Raw genomic sequence first — 18,470 nt, 5'->3', positions numbered from 1 at the left:
ACCAAACAGACACTAAGTAGATCTAAGAGGATCACTAAAATATTCTTCTAAATTTAATTCTTCTAAATTTAATTCTTTAAATATTTATTTACTCTTATACATTGTAAATGAAAGAGTGGAAAAAAAATTAAAAGATTCTTTAAATAAAAGTATAAATATATTATTTTAATCAAAAAAATTTCTCTACAAAACAATAGCAAATATGATACTTCTTTCTCTTCATGAAATTATGAGAAAAAGTAGAATAAATTCTATACCCAATTTCTCATTCGGGGACGGTTACCTTCGGGGATTTTTCCCATTTGGAGAGGGTACGGGGATAATTCTATACCCAATTTCTTATTCGGGGAAGGGACGGGAAAAATGTTTTGCCCAGTTTCTTATTCGGGGAAGGGGCAGGGATGAGGTGGAATGCCCATCCCCTCCCCATTTCCCCATTTTAATTTTTAATTTTAATTTTATTTTTTAAAATTACTAGTAAATAAATAATAAAATTTGAATTATATTTTAAAATTATAAATATTGGTAAAAGTAACAAATATTAAAATATTTATATTATTAAACTTTTAGGCCTAATTAACTAATTAAAGTCTTAAATTTTTATTTAAGACATTAAAAAGGTCAGGTAGATTCTATTAGTCCAAAAATTTTGTTTTATTAAAAATATTAATTACGTATCTACATTTATTTCATTTATTTTATTGTCGATATACAAGTAAATTCTTTTTCTTTTTATTGTAGGATTATGAAGATTGACAAAGATAATTATTTTGATAATTTGTATTTTGCATGTGACTTTTATAATGGATCAATGCTAATGTAAAATATATTTCGAACTTTACTTTTGTTTGAATTTTTTTATTTTAATATAATTAACTCAAAATAAAAAATTATATATATATATATATATATATATATTAGTTATTAGAGAATCGGGAACTCTCGGGGATCCCCTGTTATTATTCGGGGAGGGGATGGAGATTCTCTCAAGCAATTATGATGGGGATGGGGACGGGACGGGGACATACGTAAAATATCGAGGATGGGTACGGGGAGATTGGTCCCCTCACCTCCCCTCCCCATTGCCATCCCTAATTTCTATAAAATGATTTGAAATAACACAAATTCCACAAGAAATTAAAATCCTCTTGTCAAATTTGAAAATGGACCCACCAGCATATACATACAATTGTGATATTGTTTTTTTTTTCTTTTTTATGGTTGTGCACGTGAAAAATGGACAAAGAAATTTCATTGTCGATTTGACATTCCGTTGCAGAGTTGCAACACAAAGCCAATGGAATTTTAGGGATGGCAAAAATCCCCACGGGGACGGGTACCCTCGGGGATTTTTTCCATTTGGGGAGGGTACGTAGATAATTCTATGCCCAATTTCTTATTCGGGGAAGGGACGGAGAAATTTTTTTACCCAGTTTCTTATTCGGGGAAGGGGCGGGGATGGGGTGGAATCCCCATCCCCTCCCCATTTCCCCATTTTAATTTTTAATTTTATTTTTATTTTTTTTAAATTACTAGTAAATAAATAATAAAATTTGAATTATATTATAAAATTATAAATATTGGTAAAAGTAAAAAATATTAAAATATTTATATTATTCAACTTTTAGGCCTAATTAACTAATTAAAGTCGTAAATTTTTATTTAGGACATTAAAAAGGTCGAGTAGATTCTATTAGCCCAAAAATTTGTTTTAATTTTAATTTTTTTATTAAAAATATTAATTAAGTATCTACATTTATTTCATTTATTTTATTGTCGATATAAAAGTAAATTCTTTTTCTTTTTATTGTAGGATTATGAAGATTGATAAAGATAATTATTTTGATAATTTGTATTTTGCATGTGACTTTTATAATGAATCAATGTTAATGTAAAATATATTTCGAACTTTACTTTTGTTTGAATTTTTTATTTTAATCTAATTAACTAAAAATAAAAAATAAAAATATGTATTAGTTATTCGGGAATCGGGGATCCTCGAGGATCCCTGTATTATTATTCGGGGAGTAGAATGAGATTCTCTCAAGCAATTATGATGGGGATGGGGAGGAGACGGAGACATACGTAAAATATCGGGGATGGATACGGGGAGATTGGTCCTCTCCCCTCCACTCCCCATTGTCATCCCTAATTTCTATAAAATGATTTAAAGTAACACAAATTTCACAAGAAATTAAAATCCTCTTGTCAAATTACTCATTTCATTTTTTTATACTTTCCCCCTAAAGAAGGTTGCGGTACACCAATCGACCCAGTGATTGTAGTATTTGTTTTTTTTTTTTGGCCACGTGATGGTGCTAGGAGATACAGATGATATTATTAGTGCATTTAGATCATCTCATTTTGGATTGTATAATTGTATTATGATTTGATGATTATGAATGTTTAATGTATGTTGACATTAGCTCTAATATAATCTTTTGATAATTTAGAAGTGTTTAGGTGATATTCAGTATTATGGTTGAGGAGGTTGATCAATGAAGTTAGTTGTGTATTGAATTATTTTGGGAGCGTTTAGATTTGCATGTTAGAAATTTTATAAATATAGGGGGGGACTATGTCGACGAACTTTTAGCAAAATCCTCATTAATAAGTTTTACTAATCACGTTAGAAGAAATTAGATAGACTTGCCCTCGAAGTTTGAGGTGGGTCGTTGCAGTAATCAATACTTTCATTGTTATAGTTATTGATTATTTTTCTTAATTGATTATACATAGTTTATTCAATAAATTAAAAAAAATAAAAATTTACTACGATCGCACTTTAAAATTAAAACAACAGTTGTTTGATTTAAAGTTCGAATAATTCATCTATGTTCTTACTTATAGTTTGATGAAAATAGTATATTGAAAAGATATAATTATTTTAAAATATATTATTTTCAAAAGTTATTATTCACTCATTGAGTTTTATATTCATTCCATTTTACTATACTTTTCTCCCACAGAAGGTTGTGGATATATTAATCGACCCAACGACTGTAGTATTTTTGAATTTTGGCCACGTGATGGTGCTAAAAGATATAAATGATATTATTAGGGCATTTAGATCATCTCATTTTGGATTGTATAATTGTATTATGATTTGATGATTATGAATGTTTAATATATGTTGACATTAGCTATAACATAATCTTTTGATACTTTATAAGTGTTTAGGTGATAATCAATATCATGGTTGAGAAGGTTGATCAATGAAGTTTGTTGTGTATTGAATTATTTTGAAAGTGTTTGTTTTGCAGATTTGCATGTTGGAAAATTTTAGTAAAATCCTTATTAATAAGTTTTACTAATCACGTTAAAAGAAATTAGACAGATTTGCTCTTGAAGTTCGAGGTGGGTCGTTTCAGTAATCATTACTTTTATTGTTATAATTATTGATTACTTTTCTTAATTCATTGCAAATAGTTTATTCAATAAATTACAAAAATTAAAATTAACTATGATCGCGCTTTAAAATGCTAAAACTACCCTTCATTAAACTCATTTTAATTGAGTTTTAAGCTCATATTATTAAGCTTCGTTTTCCTTTTACACCCACCAAAACTAAATAACTCATCATTCTCCCAAATCATAGTATAATACCCGAGGCTTTTCTTTCATTTTATGTTAACCTTTCTTCACTTTTCCTTTCGTCACTCTGGTTTGATCTTTCTTTACTCTTCTCTTCAGTTTTAAATGATAATATAAAAATATAAGTGTATGATAATTTTCTTTTGGTACCAAATCAAGCCTTGATATAATTTTTCAAATAAAACTTATTTAGGCATAACTTTTGTTAATAAATCTTTTACAAGCAAACTTTTACTAAAACTTTAAGGTATTTGACTATCAATAAGAGTTTTTATTAAGAAATTATAAATTTTTTTAATAGATAATTTTTTAAATTTATGCTATAAAATGAATGAAATAAAATTATTAAATAAATAAATAATATTTTAAACATTTTAATATTTTAAAAATATTTTTCAATCTATTTTCAAAAACTCAAAATTTAAAATTTTACTAATAAAAAAATAATTTATTTAATATTTAAAAAATTATAAAATTAAATAAATATTTATGATGTTAAATAAGTCATGCTAAACTAAATAAGAGATAGATGCAGGATGGTCCAATCAAAATATTAGAACTGTGCGAACCCAATCCTTAGTCTTACCTAGCCTGTAAACACGATGCAGATAACTATTCGAAGAAATCAAAGAATGAGAAGAACTGCAAAAGAAGACGTGGATCTACGTACCGGAACCACTTGTGACAGAGAGCTATTTTGAAGAGGACTTGTATCATCTACCTAACCTTAACTTGGCTCTAATACCTATGATGAAGATATCCAAGAAATGAAAGGCGGAGCACAGACGAAGACAAAACCACGTCGCCAGACACGTTGCAGTAGGAGATGCTGGAATGCATTAATTAACATGTGTCAAGTAGTAAAGGAAGCGTGTGATGTAAGGTACAATCTCCTAGAAATTTAATTGTAGGTTCCAGTTAGACCCACAATTTTATGCGAGATTATACCTTATATTACTAGGCTCTAACACCTAGGTAGCAAAATCCTTTTGAAGAAGACTTGTATCATCTACCTAACCTTAACTTGGCTCTAATACCTATGATGAAGATATCCAAGAAACGAAAGGCGGAGCACAGACGAAGACAAAACCACGTCGCCAGACACGTTGCAGAAGGAGATGCTGGAATGCATTAATTAAGAGTCCTATTATAATGATCGAATCAATGTTTTGTTGTGGATGGTCTTTTAGTGTGCCTTTAAAAATGTTCCAAGTATGTTGTATGGGCAGAGCGCCTTGTGTCTGGTCTATAAATAAAGGCAATGACTTGTAATGTATAATTGTTGGGATCCTTTCTGGTGCCTAGAAAAAGGATTCAAGTGTGTAACGGGTGAAGCTCCTTTGACTCTAGTCTATAAATAAATAAAGAAGTTTGCTTTTAATAACGGAGCCGGCTTCCCCTTTAACCTTCAAATATCTCATTAGTTTTCTCAGGTTTCCGATATATATATCCTTAGTATGCTCTATATGAAAGGGAAAATGAACTACTGGAAAGATATTCTTTTTTCATGTATAATTGCATGACCATATATAACCTCGATTCTGGCCAAGTGACAAGGTAGGGCTACAAAGATAATCACTCCAATTAGATTACAGCATATGTAAAAAGCGACATGAGTTATCCAGGATGAGCTTTATTAGCCTGCGGTAACTGGATGAATACTGTATTTATCGAATTAATTCTGAAGGGATTTTCCACATTAAAAGAGTATATATTAATTTCTACCCCTGAGGGTCTTGGTTATTGGTTATGTAATGATATTTATGGGACCTTTATTTTCCGTTCCGTTTTAACCTAGTTTTACTAGGCTCCAATGTATCAAAAAAAAAAAAGGAGTATATATTAATTTCTAAAAGGATTTTTTTTTACAACAAAATTTTCATTGATTACACCATAACATTACAAGAGAGGTATAATGTCAGGAGGTGCATCCTGTAACCATGTGCGCGACTCAGCATGATCAAGAGCCATTTTTGCAGCTTTGTGAGCTGCTGAAGTACCGGATCTGGGAATGTGTCTTATAGCAAACACACTTTTCTTAAAAATAAAACTTTTAATATCAGATATTAGCCAATCAATCTCTAATTGGCTGTTAATTTTTCCTGAGATGAGACTAATGACATTAACTGAATCGGACTCTATCAGTAGCGGAAGAAACCCCAAGTCCTCTGCCAATTTAATACCTTTCAAAATTGCACTAGATGTAGGCAATTTAGATGTAGGTAATTAAAAATTAAAAATTAACAACTTAATTAACTTTCGGAAATATTGTTTACCATCACTATTCATCATTATTGTTTATGCTTATTGGTTATAGTTACTGTTTACGCTTATTGTTTATCCGCATCAAAATATTAATTTTTCAAAAACACAATAAATTACAGAAATTAAATGGTACGGAGATTTTTACATGATTCGTATTAATTAATTCTACATCCACGAGGTCACGCTCAGATGAAAAGTAATTCATTAAGTTGAGATGTTACAACCATAGATTTATCAAACTTAAAACTCTCACTTACAGTTTATCACTATACAGACTGAATTTGCTTCTCTTAAATAATTGTTACCCCTCTTGATCCACTATACTTAACGCACTTCGCAAAGTGATCAATAGCAATTCTTCAATTTTTTAATGTCTAGTGATCCAAGATTCACATAGACTCTACACAAATATGAAAAGAAGATAAGTAAATAAATCAACACAATATTATGTGCCAAATTAAGATTCTTTAGGGAGAAGGCCGAATTTTGCTTCCCTACTTTGTGCTCAGTGTTGCGCACCTTCAATTGTGAAATACCTCTCTTTATAGGCACTAGGGTTTCACAAAAATAGTAACTCTTAAAAGATTTTGATTCTTTCCAAATAAGAGTTTATTTTCTTTTATAATTCCTATGAATCTGAATAGGATTAAATCTAATTTTCTTACATTGCTTGTCTCCCAAGAAATATTTAAAGCATTTAATAAACTTCTTGTTTAAACCGACTTCTTACTCTAAATAGAGATCATGCGCCAATTATAGAATCACATCATTAATTGACTTGTTAAGTTAGCCATCTAATTAAATTAGGAAATAAATATTCTTAATAAATTGAAATCTCACTAAATTAGGGAATTAATAAATTAATCACTATTACAAGATATACAATAAATAAAATTCTAATTTAACTAGACTTGCCATAAAATGCAAACTCTACAAATAATGAATTTAACAATTTCCATCCGTAGCCCATAAAATCTAAGTGATTTATTGGTATTGAAGAATAAAGATATTCTAGATAAAAGCCCGAGTACTTGTTACCCACGAAATGCTTTTGCAGTTTTGTTACCTTAGGGGCAAATATCTACGATCTGCAAATTTTTGCCAACAAATACAAAAGAAAGTCCGTAGGGCATAACATGAGCATGTGTTCAAATCCCCTTTTATATAATGCTATAATTTATTTAGTGCTCCAATGGTTCGATATTGTCAAATGTTATTTTCATATGAGTACCAGTTCCGCGACACATAAATTTCTTTTTTGTTATTTATATCCATAATAGAGTTTTAATTATTCATTTCACCCCTATAAGTCAATAGTGACTAGAAGGTAAAATAACCATTGAAAGTGTGATATTACAAAGTTAGAATTAAAGTCCGACACAAGAAAGCTTTGAAATTGGGATTAGCAGAAAGGTTTTTTTTTTTTTTTTGTTAATTAGACATGACCAAATCATCTTCTTCACATCGATGCCGTGACAGAGCTACGATATGAAAACACCCCATCCTCCTTTCATCTAATACAAGCTGGTTATACCTCTCATTTTCAATATTTTGCTAAAATTTGCCCGATAGTGCATGGCTGGGTAAAAGTTAATACAGATGGCCTAAGCAGCGGTTATCCATGTTCTGCAATGGAGCTTTCAGAGATCACTCTCGTTATTGGATGGTTTCGGTTGTTTTCTATTAGGAAATTAAGGACCGTATCAGACCGTAACCAAAGTGATATTAAGAACAAATGAAGATATATGGGACACAAAAATTTTAAGTGGAAAAAATTCCAAATAAACCGGGTTAAAAATCCACAACAAAAGTAGAAAGAATTCACTATTCAAATGAGGATTATAACAATTTTCTTTGAATACAAGGATAGAACAATTACAATCTCTCTTATACTAGGAGAAAGCAACTCTGTTACTTAAAATTGGGAAAATAACAATTGCAAAAGATATTCTAATTATTCTCTCTTCACAAGCTCACAACTTTCTTTTCATATACTAAATGGAATGCTTTTGTTGAGAAAGAAGGACGAAGCTGCTTAAGACTGAAAATATTTAAGAAATAGAAGAATTTTACTAAATTAAAGGATTTTATTGATATTTTATAAGAAAAACACTACGATACTGACGGCTCACTCTTCTTTCTTCCTACTAATTCTTCACTCCTCTCTTGATGCCTACAACAAAGAGTTTAGCAGTATTTATAGTATCCTAAAACTAATACACACCACACAAAACATTAAATTATAAAAATTTAACAATCACATTTTATAAATATCACCGTTCAAGAGATTTCTAAAATAAGATATTTTCATCATCATTAAATATTTTTAGATTAGAAATGTCCCATGTTCTCTACACAATTCTTAAGTCTTCTATGAATTAAGCTTTGAACTTGGGTTTGGACAAATGTTATTTAATTGGATCATAAAATTGGTGTTGCACTTTTAACACTCCCCCTCAAAACCAAGTTTCATCCTTCGATCCAATTGAGCTGCTGACGAAACTTTTTAAACTTCATGGTACAAAGACTTTTTATAAAAAAAAAATCCGTTACTTAATTGTTTGTCTTGACGTACCGCATCTCAACTTTATCTTGTAAGACCTTTTCCCTGATAAAGTGATAATGGACCTCTACATGCTTAGTTCTTGCATGGAAAACTAGATTTTCTACCAAGTTGATTATCGATTGACTATCGTAATACAATGGTATTGCATACATAATCTACTAGTTGGTGTAGATCCTTGATCAACTACATCAACCAAGTGTTTTTTTTAGCTATCATCACTATTGTTTTATACTTCGCCTCTGTGGTTGATAGTGATATAGTTGGTTGTCTCTTACTACACTAAAAAACTACTCCAGACCTAATTCTGAAAACATACCTAGTAGTTAATCTTTTTGTATCATGATCTCTGGCGTAGTCAGCGTCACAATAGCTAGTCAGCTTGTAATTTCATCTTTCTTGCACAATGAACCATAGTTGTTTGTACTCTTCACATATCTTAGTATTCGTAAAACTACTTCCAAGTGAAGCTTCTTTGGATTTTGCATTTACCAACTCATGACACCTACGACATATGAAATATTCGGTTGATTCAGCATTAGGTAGATTAAACTACCTACCCATTGTTGATACATTGTTCTATATTGTAAATCTTTACCTTCGTGTGTGCACAATTTTGCATTTACTTCCATTGGAGTTGAGATTAGTTTTCATTCCATCATTTCAAACTTCTTCAGCAAGTCTTTGGCATAATTTTGTTGGTAAAGAAATATCCCTCCTTCTATTCGATAACTTTTAGACCAAGGAAGTGCTTAAGCTGACCAAGCTCTTTCATCTGGAAGCGAACTAATAAGTTATTTCTTGTTATTCGAATCTCTTCTTCATCATCACCAGTAAAAATCAAATTATCCACGTACACTAATATAGTTGATAACCTTCTTTCTCTAGCTTTGACGAACAAGCTAGAGCTTGCATGTGCTACTGAATAACTACTCTACATTAAAAATTCAACAATCTTACCATACTATACCCTTGGTGCTTGCTTTAAATCATAAAGTTTCTTTTTTAGCTTGCATATATACTTTAGATGAGCTTTATTCTCAAATCATCTCGATTAGTTCATGTAGATCTCTCGATCTAATTCTCCATGTAGGGATATATTTTTTATATCTATCTACCACAATTTATATTCCTTATTAGCTGCAAGTGCAAGTAGAATTAGTATTGTTGTGTGCCTTGCCACTAGGCTAAATATTCTTTATAGTCTAGCCTATATTGTTGTGAGAATCCTCGGGCTACCAATCAAGCCTTATACCTTTCAAATAAACCATATGCGCACTTTTTAATCTTGTATACCCATTTGCAAGATATAAGTTTTGTATCCTTTGGTTTTGAAATAAGATTCCAAGTCTGATTCTACTTCATTACATAATTTCTTCATCCATTACGTTTATCCAATAAGAGTTCTTTGCTGCTTTTTCAAAATTCTGAGGTTCTTTTATTTTATTTTCTTTTGCAACCACTGCATAACGTACCTGAGATTTGACTTTCTCACTCTTTTGGATCTTCTAAGTTGAGATTCAGGAGTTTTTAGTTCTTGTTTAATTGGTTTTTCATCTTCAATAGAACTCTAGTGAATATTTGTCTTCCAAGGGCTTTATGCCTCATCATGCTTGTTATTATCATCTCTTGGATTATCAGAATCTTCATATTCTTCTTGGCTCGGATGAATTTCGGTAATCCGTTCGTTCATTTGATTTTTAATTTTGTTAATCTATTAGCTCTTCTTTTTCTAAAAACCACCACGAAAATGCTTCATTAAATACCACATTTCGTGTTATGTAGCACTGTTCACTCGTAGGATCATAACATGTTCATCATTTCTTTTAGCTGTCATACCTGACAATGATACAATGAATCACCTTTTTTTTTTCAAATTTGCTTCGTAAATGACTTGTCACAAAGACATAGCATACACAACCAAATACACAAAAGTTCATGACTGTAGGTGTCACATTTCATAGCTTCTCGTAAAGTGATATGACCCCCAATTTCAGTTGAGAAACTCTATTAATCACATGAGTTTCTGTTTTCATAGCTTCGACCCAAAACCTCTCTAGTACATTCTTTGGATGTATCATACTTCAATAGATCTCCGCTAGATATCGATTTTTTTATTCTGCTACGCTATTCTGTTATGGTATATTGGCACAAGTGAACTGATGGCGTATATTATAATCTCGAAGATATGTACTAAGAGAACTCATGTAATGTATACTCTTCTACATTGTCTATTTGTAGACAACAAACCTGCTTTTTAATTTTGTCTGGGCTATCTGAATACTTTAGACATTAAAAAAGTAGCAAATTTCTTTTCATAAGAAGAATCAGACATACCCAGAGAAGTCATTGATAAATGTGACCATGTATCGTATGCCACTAATAGAAGGTTGATTAATAGTACCAAAAATGTTAGAGTCTGCCAACTTCAATGGCTCTTTTACTCTAAACTTGGACTCCTCATATGAGAGTTGGTGAGCTTTACCATATTGACACTTTATAAACACCATGTTTATTCTCACATTAAGTTTAGGCAGACCTCTGAGCATTGACTTGTTCATCATCACTTTCAACTTGTTGTAGCTAACATGTCCTAACCGAGCATGTAATAAATCTACTGTCTCGTTCTTTTGGGTCTTGTCTATATAAGGAAACTCTACTGATAATAAATAAATTAACTCAAACCTTTGTTTTGTTATTCTAAGTGTCCCTGAGATTTTTACATTTTGATCCACTTTGACATCTTGAAGACTGAACAAAACATAGTTGCTTAATGATGTTAGTTATGATATTGAAAGTAGGTTTTGCTTTATATTTAGAACATAATGCACGTCTTAAAGTGACATTTTATAATGAACTATATTGAAATGTCAAAACTGTAGTGCCAACGTGAGCTATTGGCAGTTACAAGTTATTTACTATTACTACCACACGACCTTCTTTGTATTTAGTCATGTCTTGTAACTTCTTTCTATCACTAATCATGTGATATGAACATCCTAAATTAACGATCCAATCACTCTCGTAGTTAAGTTGGCTAAGTATTGTGACTGCAAGGCCAGTTTCTCTTCCTCAATAGTGATTGATGCTTCGGCTTCCCATTCCTTGTCATTATCCATCTTTTGATTGGAAGTGGTTGCATTACTCTCTTTAAACTTTTTCTTTGACCAGTAATATTTCACCATATGGTTTGTCTTTCCGCAGTTATAGCAATTCTCTTTAAACTTTTTCTTTGGCTTGTACTGGCCACCATTATCATGATTCCTTTACGTTCCCCTCATTTGTGAGCTACATTCTTATTGATGACCTCTTAACTTATCAACATCTTATTTAGATCTACAACCACTATGTCATCTAAATGAATGTCTCTTATTATCAGTGAAAAATATTTCCCTCCTCATTTTTTACTGAGGCCCCACTTATTTGTTTGCCAATTACTTCTTGCCAGTATGCTAATTTCAAATTCCACAATAGTTGTGTTGGATCAAGACCAGCAAATAAACCAATCTCAATCCCCCAAGACCCACTCGACTTTAGCTTTAATCAAAGAACAAATCAAGATCAACCAATGCTACGTAGAACAATCTTAGCAAGAACCATAAAATATCAAAGAAAGTAAAAACAGAGGAACAATCAACACAAATGAGTTAAGTGGTTCAGCCACTAAGTGACCTACATCCACTGTGAAAGAGAGGAAGAAATCTTTACTAATTCGGTGTTTACAAGATACAAGATATTTAAGAAGCTATCACCCTCTTAATCGACACAATAATGAAGCAAGGACAGCTTATATACACGCCTGAATTGCCCTAGCAACCACCCCCAAAAACCAGCTCACCAGACCTGGGTTTGTTGCTAACAAAACCCAGAAATTTCCCGCTGATCTTAACAGCATTAATAGCCTTTTAAACTGGTTTCAGCACACGTGTAAAAGCTTCACTCAAAACGCAGCCTTCTTCAGTCATTTTAGGATAAGTAAAACATGTGCAATATCACGTGCTCAACTTACTTATTCGGCTGATCCACCAAGCTCGTAATACGCCTCACCAGTGTCACAAAACCGACATATCATCCAGTTCAGAATATCTAAACTGACATGTCATATCCAACTACAACTTCAGATTTGCAGTTCACTTCTTCAACAAGTTGGTTGAGTTGGCCAACTGATAACTCTATGAAATGTGAGTTATCATAGCACTTTTAGACTTAAATTATGATTACTTAGAGAGTAAATGACATATTTTTATTGCATTTTAGTAATGTTTTGAATGAACATACATTTTAGTTTACTTTTAATAAGTTTTATTTGATTTAGAATAAATTGTGTGCTTAAATCATATGCATAATTGTAGGTGACTAGAAACTCAAATTTCAAGGAAGGAATACTACTGTGATAACCTTGTAAAGATAAGGAAAAAACTTAGTTAGAGAAGAATTGAAACAAGTCTGTAACAATATAGATGCTGAAGCATTGTTGCTGTATCACCGTTGCTGTAGCAATAGTTGAGCATTGACAAAGACAATTTTGCGCGAGATACTTTGAAGATTCCGATCTAGAGTTTCCTAAACTAGAAGATGCACGCCCTAGACTTCTGGTTGCCTCAATTTTAAGCGATAAAAAAAGGCATACAAGTAAAGAAAAAGAAGAGGGAGCCGTCATTAGAGAAAAAGAATAGAGAAATAACACAAAAGAAAACAAAAAGATCAAGAGAGAGAATTGAGGATCACAACAAATGATTCAAGAATAATATCAAATGGATTCATAAGGACGAGCAGATTTCAAATTTTATTCTTGTTCTCTAGTTTTATCTTGTTATGATGATTTGTTTGATGGCTGAAACTATTTTAGATTTTGTTTTATCACAAATTATAAACTAAATTTATTTTTAGTTGAGTGATAAACAAACTTGATGGTTAATTGACAGATATTCTATGTTGCTGCATGTTTGCTATAACACATTATTTTGATAATACTTATTTTAAATCATTATTTTAGTGACCACCCATTTAGTGATATTAACTAAGAAAGAGCGTAAAAAAGGCATGTCTTAGCAGAACAAATCAAAGCAAGACTTGGTTTTAGATTGTGTTTCCTGGGTTGGGTTTAACTTGATTCGAAAAAAGTCATGCTTAATCTAGAATTAGTGATGAACTAAACATATGAATTCACCTTATAGGGTAATTAGAATCTAAAACGTATAATGTTATATCTTATGTTAGCATAACAATTGGTCACTATTAAGTTGCATTAAGATATAAGACATCTAACAAGCGACAACTGATGATACATAAGGATTTTGCCCAGTACTGTAGCAGATGCTGTAGCAACCGATCAAAAAATTAGAAAAATAGTCAAAACCATTGAGTGAATTTAATCACATAATTACTCCATTCCCATAGGTTGCATCATTGTGTTTGCTGTGACAATTTACTTTATTGCATTTTTCTTATCGCATTTTTATTTTAATTAGTTCATTAGTTTCATAATTTTTTAATTCTAATTTAGAATAGAAATTGCACTGATAAAATTGTTGTAGCAATTTCTATAACAACAATCCATGTGGAGACAATCTTGAATACTTATCATTATATTACTTATTTTGTACACTTATACATTGACACCAATAACCTTAGAAAGCATACAACACTAACCTTAGATAGCAACAACAAAGCTCCTAAACTCAAGTCTCACATCATGGACAATAATTCTCTTCATTCCAGATCCAGAAATTGTAGCAGTAGGATCTAATTTAGAAATTTCATAGCATAAGGACTTTAGCTTATTGAAGTACTCATCAATTGTCATGTTTCGTTGTGAAATTGACAGTAGCTCATTCTCTAGAACTTGTAGCCATGTATTATTCTTTTTTAGAAAAAATCACTGCAAAAGTGTCCCAAGTTCCCTTAGGCATTTTAGCTTTTTTTATGTGTTATAACATCTCTTCTTCAATTGTACTCTTGATGGCAAACATGGCCTCTCAGATTTAATGTTCCACTTCTTCGAAGCAGCCATCATCGGTTAGTGGTTTCACATCGGTTAGCGCAAATGATCTCTCAAAGGTCTTGGCCTTATAAGTAGACTCCATCAATGTTGTCTATGCATTGAAATTTTTGTTATTGAGCCTTTTGACTCCTCCAACTACTTGAAGGTCACTGTTGGTTGGTATGCTTATTGCTATAAGTATTAATGTGCAAGTATACACAATAAGTAATATAATGATGAGTATTTTATATTGTCTCCACATGGATTGATGTTGTAGGATTTACTTTAGCAATTTCAATAGTACAATTTCAGTTTGATTTAAAATAAAATGAATAATGAACTAATAAAGTATCTAAATAAAAAAATGCAATACAAAATGCAATAATAAAAATCTTAAGTTAAACTCTAAGATGTAATCAATGGGAAATGAGTTGTTGAATGATTAAACTCACTTAATGGTTTTGAATATTTTTCTAATTAAGATTTTGTTGCTATAACATCTACTACAACACCGGGCAGAATTCCTCATGCATCCCCAGTTATCACCTGTTGGATATCTTATATATAAATACAACTTAACAATAACAAATTGTTACGCTAACATTAGATATAACATTTTGCGTTTAAGATTCCAATTGCCCTACAAGGTGAATCCTTATGTCTAGTCTTCACTTATCTTAGATTAAGCATGACCCTATTCAAATCGAGATTAACTCAAGTTAGGAAACCCAATCTAAAACCATATATTGTCTTATTTTGTTCCACTAAGTCAAATTTTTTTAGCCTCCTTCTTAGTTAGTATCAACTAAATAGGTGGTCAGTCGAAATAGGAAATTGTAATAAATAAAATCAAGACAAAATGTTGCAGCAAATCCAGAGAAACACACATATATCAGTCAAATAACCATTAAGCTTGTTTAATACTCAACCACAACAAAGTTTAGCTCATGATTTGCGATAAAATAGTAACAAAAATAAATTTAGCCATAGCCATTAATACATTCCCATAGATAAAGGAAAACAAGAAAATAAAGGTGAGGAATTAAGTTCTGTTTGATCTTACAATCTCTCATTTTTCTCCTGAATCCTCTACTGTAGCCCTCAAGTCTCATTTTTTTCTCTGTTTTCATTTTGTTTTCTCTATTATTTTTCTTAAGTGACGACTCTCATTTCTTTTCTTGATGTATGCTCTTTTTATATCTTGAAATTAAGGCAACCAAAAGTGTGTGGCTACATGTCTTCTATTTTTGGAAATCTGATCGCAATTTTTCGGTTAATACGCCCGAAATCTTGTCTGCAACTTTTCTGTTCCAGACTTGTTTTATTTCATCTGCAGTCAAGTTCTTTTTTCATTTCTACAAATCTGTTGCAGCAGCATTCCACCTATAAAACTTGGGCTTTTTGGTCACGTACAATTATACACATAATCAGAGCACTAAGTGATTTAAAACACAATCAATTTATTAAAATTAAAGTTAAATAGATACTTATGTAAAATATAACTAAAATGCAACAAAAACACATTATTAACTCTTTGAGTAATATTGATTTAAATTTAAAAATGTCATGAAAACTCTCATTTCATAGAGTTATAAATTACCATCGTGTTTGTAAGACTTTGACAATGCCAAGCATAGTCGATCTTCACCAAAGAATTTCCAAAGTTTCAAACTCTTCACGGTTCAATGAAGCTCCACCAAACAATGCTCGATTGTCCTTGTTGTACTCTTATAACTTCTCCACAATAGTCCTTGACTGTTGTTAACTTTCAGTAGCACTGCTACAGTGGTCACGACAAACAACATTCTGATACCAATTGTTGAAAATTGAGAAGGACTAGACGACTCAGAACTAAAACTATTGAGGCAACAGAAGAATTTTGCTACACTAAAGGACTTTATTACATTTTACAAAAGAGACTTGACAATGCCAAGCATAGTCGACTCACTCTTCTTTCTCTTTACTAATTCTTCACTCTTCACTTGATGGCTATAACAAAGAGTTTAGGAGTATTTATAGTATCTTAGAAGTAATACAAACCACACAAATATAAAATTATAAAAGCTTAACAACCACATTTTACAAATATCTTCAACCATTTAATAGATTTCTAGTTTTAGATATTTTCACCACCATTACATATTTTTAAATTAGAAATATTTTCCATTCTCTACATAAATTCGTGAGTCTTCCATGGATTTGGTTTTAAACTTTAGCTTGGTCAAATGTAATTGGATTGGATCACAAAATTAGTATTGAACTTTTAACAATTTTACTCTCAAATGAGAGCTCCCTTTTATAGCCAATCGGTGGCTTGGATTATCAACGAGAGCGAAAAAAAAAATCTGTTGAAATAGCCACATTTCTTAACTTGCCAATCTTGACAAAGGTAACAAGTATTGCACCGTTCTCATATTCCATCACATGAGAATTCACTTTCACTTGCATGTTATTAAATTCCCATTCCAATTTGTCATTAATCTTTTGTCTAATCACTCTCTGTATCCTCATTGGAGTATTCAAAATCGATGGTCCAATTGCATTTACAAAATTAAATTGATGAACTTTTGATTTACTCAAACCTTCATGGAATTCAAAAGTGTGGCGGATTGCTTGGCCAAACTTGGCCTTATTTGTCCTATTATGGTTTGGTGGCACATGACGCCTATTGAGATTCAAGGAATTTTGTTGAAGGAAGCAAATGGTTTCCCATCCTGTAGATTCTCCCGAGACTTATTTATATGGATTTTCCTTTTCTCTGTCTTTCTTTGCTATTTCAGTTTTAAATGTCTTGAGGGGTAAGGAAACACCACTCGATACATACCACAGTGGCATTCAGAGTTAAGGAATGGAATCTGTTAGTGCAGCTCACGATGTTGAACAGAAGAAGGCGAAAGCTAAAATGAAGAAAATACAGAGCAAGCATGTTAGTAGTGCCAGCTCAGCAGATTAGTTAAAGTTTGTTACAAGCACACTGTGCATTGTACTGAAGATTAGTTAGCTTAATTACAATTAGCTTTTAGATTAGTTAAATGATGTAATCATAATTATGCAGTATATAAATAGCTGCTATACTGTAATCGTTGGTTAAGCAAAATAAGAAATAAAGTTTGTTAAGAAAATTTTCCAGAACTTTCTGTCCATTTTCTTAGTAACCAAACAGCTTCATTTCACTTTTCTATCATGGTATCAGAGCCACTCTAATGGCTAGTGTTGTGCAAATTTTATTGAACTCGCAAGTGCACGAATCTATTGTAGTATAGATCAATGGTGACGATTGTCGATCCCACGAGGAGGTGAATTTTAATTGTGTGTAGAATTAATTTTGTAAATGGGTGATTGGATTTATGGTGGAAATGATTTGGAATATGCGAAAACTTAAATTAAAATGGTGAGAATAAATTCTAAAATTGGAATTAAAATGGCGAGAATAAATTGAAGAGAATTCTATTGAAATGACGTACTTGGGTATCTGGATCCGTATTAACATGCACCATGGGCTAAATATTCCTTATTAATACCAATTAAATTATGAGGGGGGAATCCACACCTCATGAACCACGCTCTAATCAATATGGTGCTAAGGGCTTATCGTGCCAAATAATAATAACCTTATACTAGGGAGCTGGTGAAACCAAGACGGTACTAGACAAGATTAGTATTATTTGTCGACGAGAAGTCAAAACATCTACAAAAATTAGAGGGGAAGAGAAAGTAAATTTACCAAATAAAGCCCAGGACACATGTTGAGACTTCACCTTCAACTCAAGCTTGAAAGAAAATTAGCTACTCATAATTGAACTTGGGGCAAAATAGAAATTTATTAAAATACATAGAAAATACAAGATGGAGAAGGAATTACAGAAAATGGATCCCAAAAATGGATTCAGAGATATCAAATTAGGGGGGAGAGACCCCCTTTTTATAAATACATGGAGTAAATTATGGCCCTCAAATTAAAAACAGTTTGGACGCTTAGGATTGCGCCATGTCATCAGTCAACAGTACGCGTTTTGACCACGCTGATGAACAGTAACACGGTTTGACCCGGGTTGAACAGTGACG

The 18,470-nt window shown here is 31.7% G+C and overlaps 1 long non-coding RNA gene across 1 annotated transcript in view; it reads left to right on the top strand.

Annotated features, from left to right (window-relative positions):
• The first annotated feature begins 4,146 nt into the window (after window positions 1–4,146).
• LOC127902990 (uncharacterized) overlaps window positions 4,147–18,470 on the top strand; it is a 40,878-nt gene continuing 26,554 nt past the window's right edge. Inside the window, exon 1 of the long non-coding RNA XR_008055710.1 lies at window positions 4,147–5,151. This is a non-coding gene — a long non-coding RNA (uncharacterized LOC127902990). The remainder of the gene's footprint in view (window positions 5,152–18,470) is intronic.

The sequence above is a fragment of the Citrus sinensis genome, chromosome 6 (assembly GCF_022201045.2).
Source record: "Citrus sinensis cultivar Valencia sweet orange chromosome 6, DVS_A1.0, whole genome shotgun sequence".
In the NCBI taxonomy this organism is placed as follows: Eukaryota; Viridiplantae; Streptophyta; class Magnoliopsida; order Sapindales; family Rutaceae; genus Citrus; species Citrus sinensis.
The sequence above is the reverse complement of the archived record's forward strand: the minus strand, read 5'-3'. Positions and strand labels throughout refer to the sequence as shown.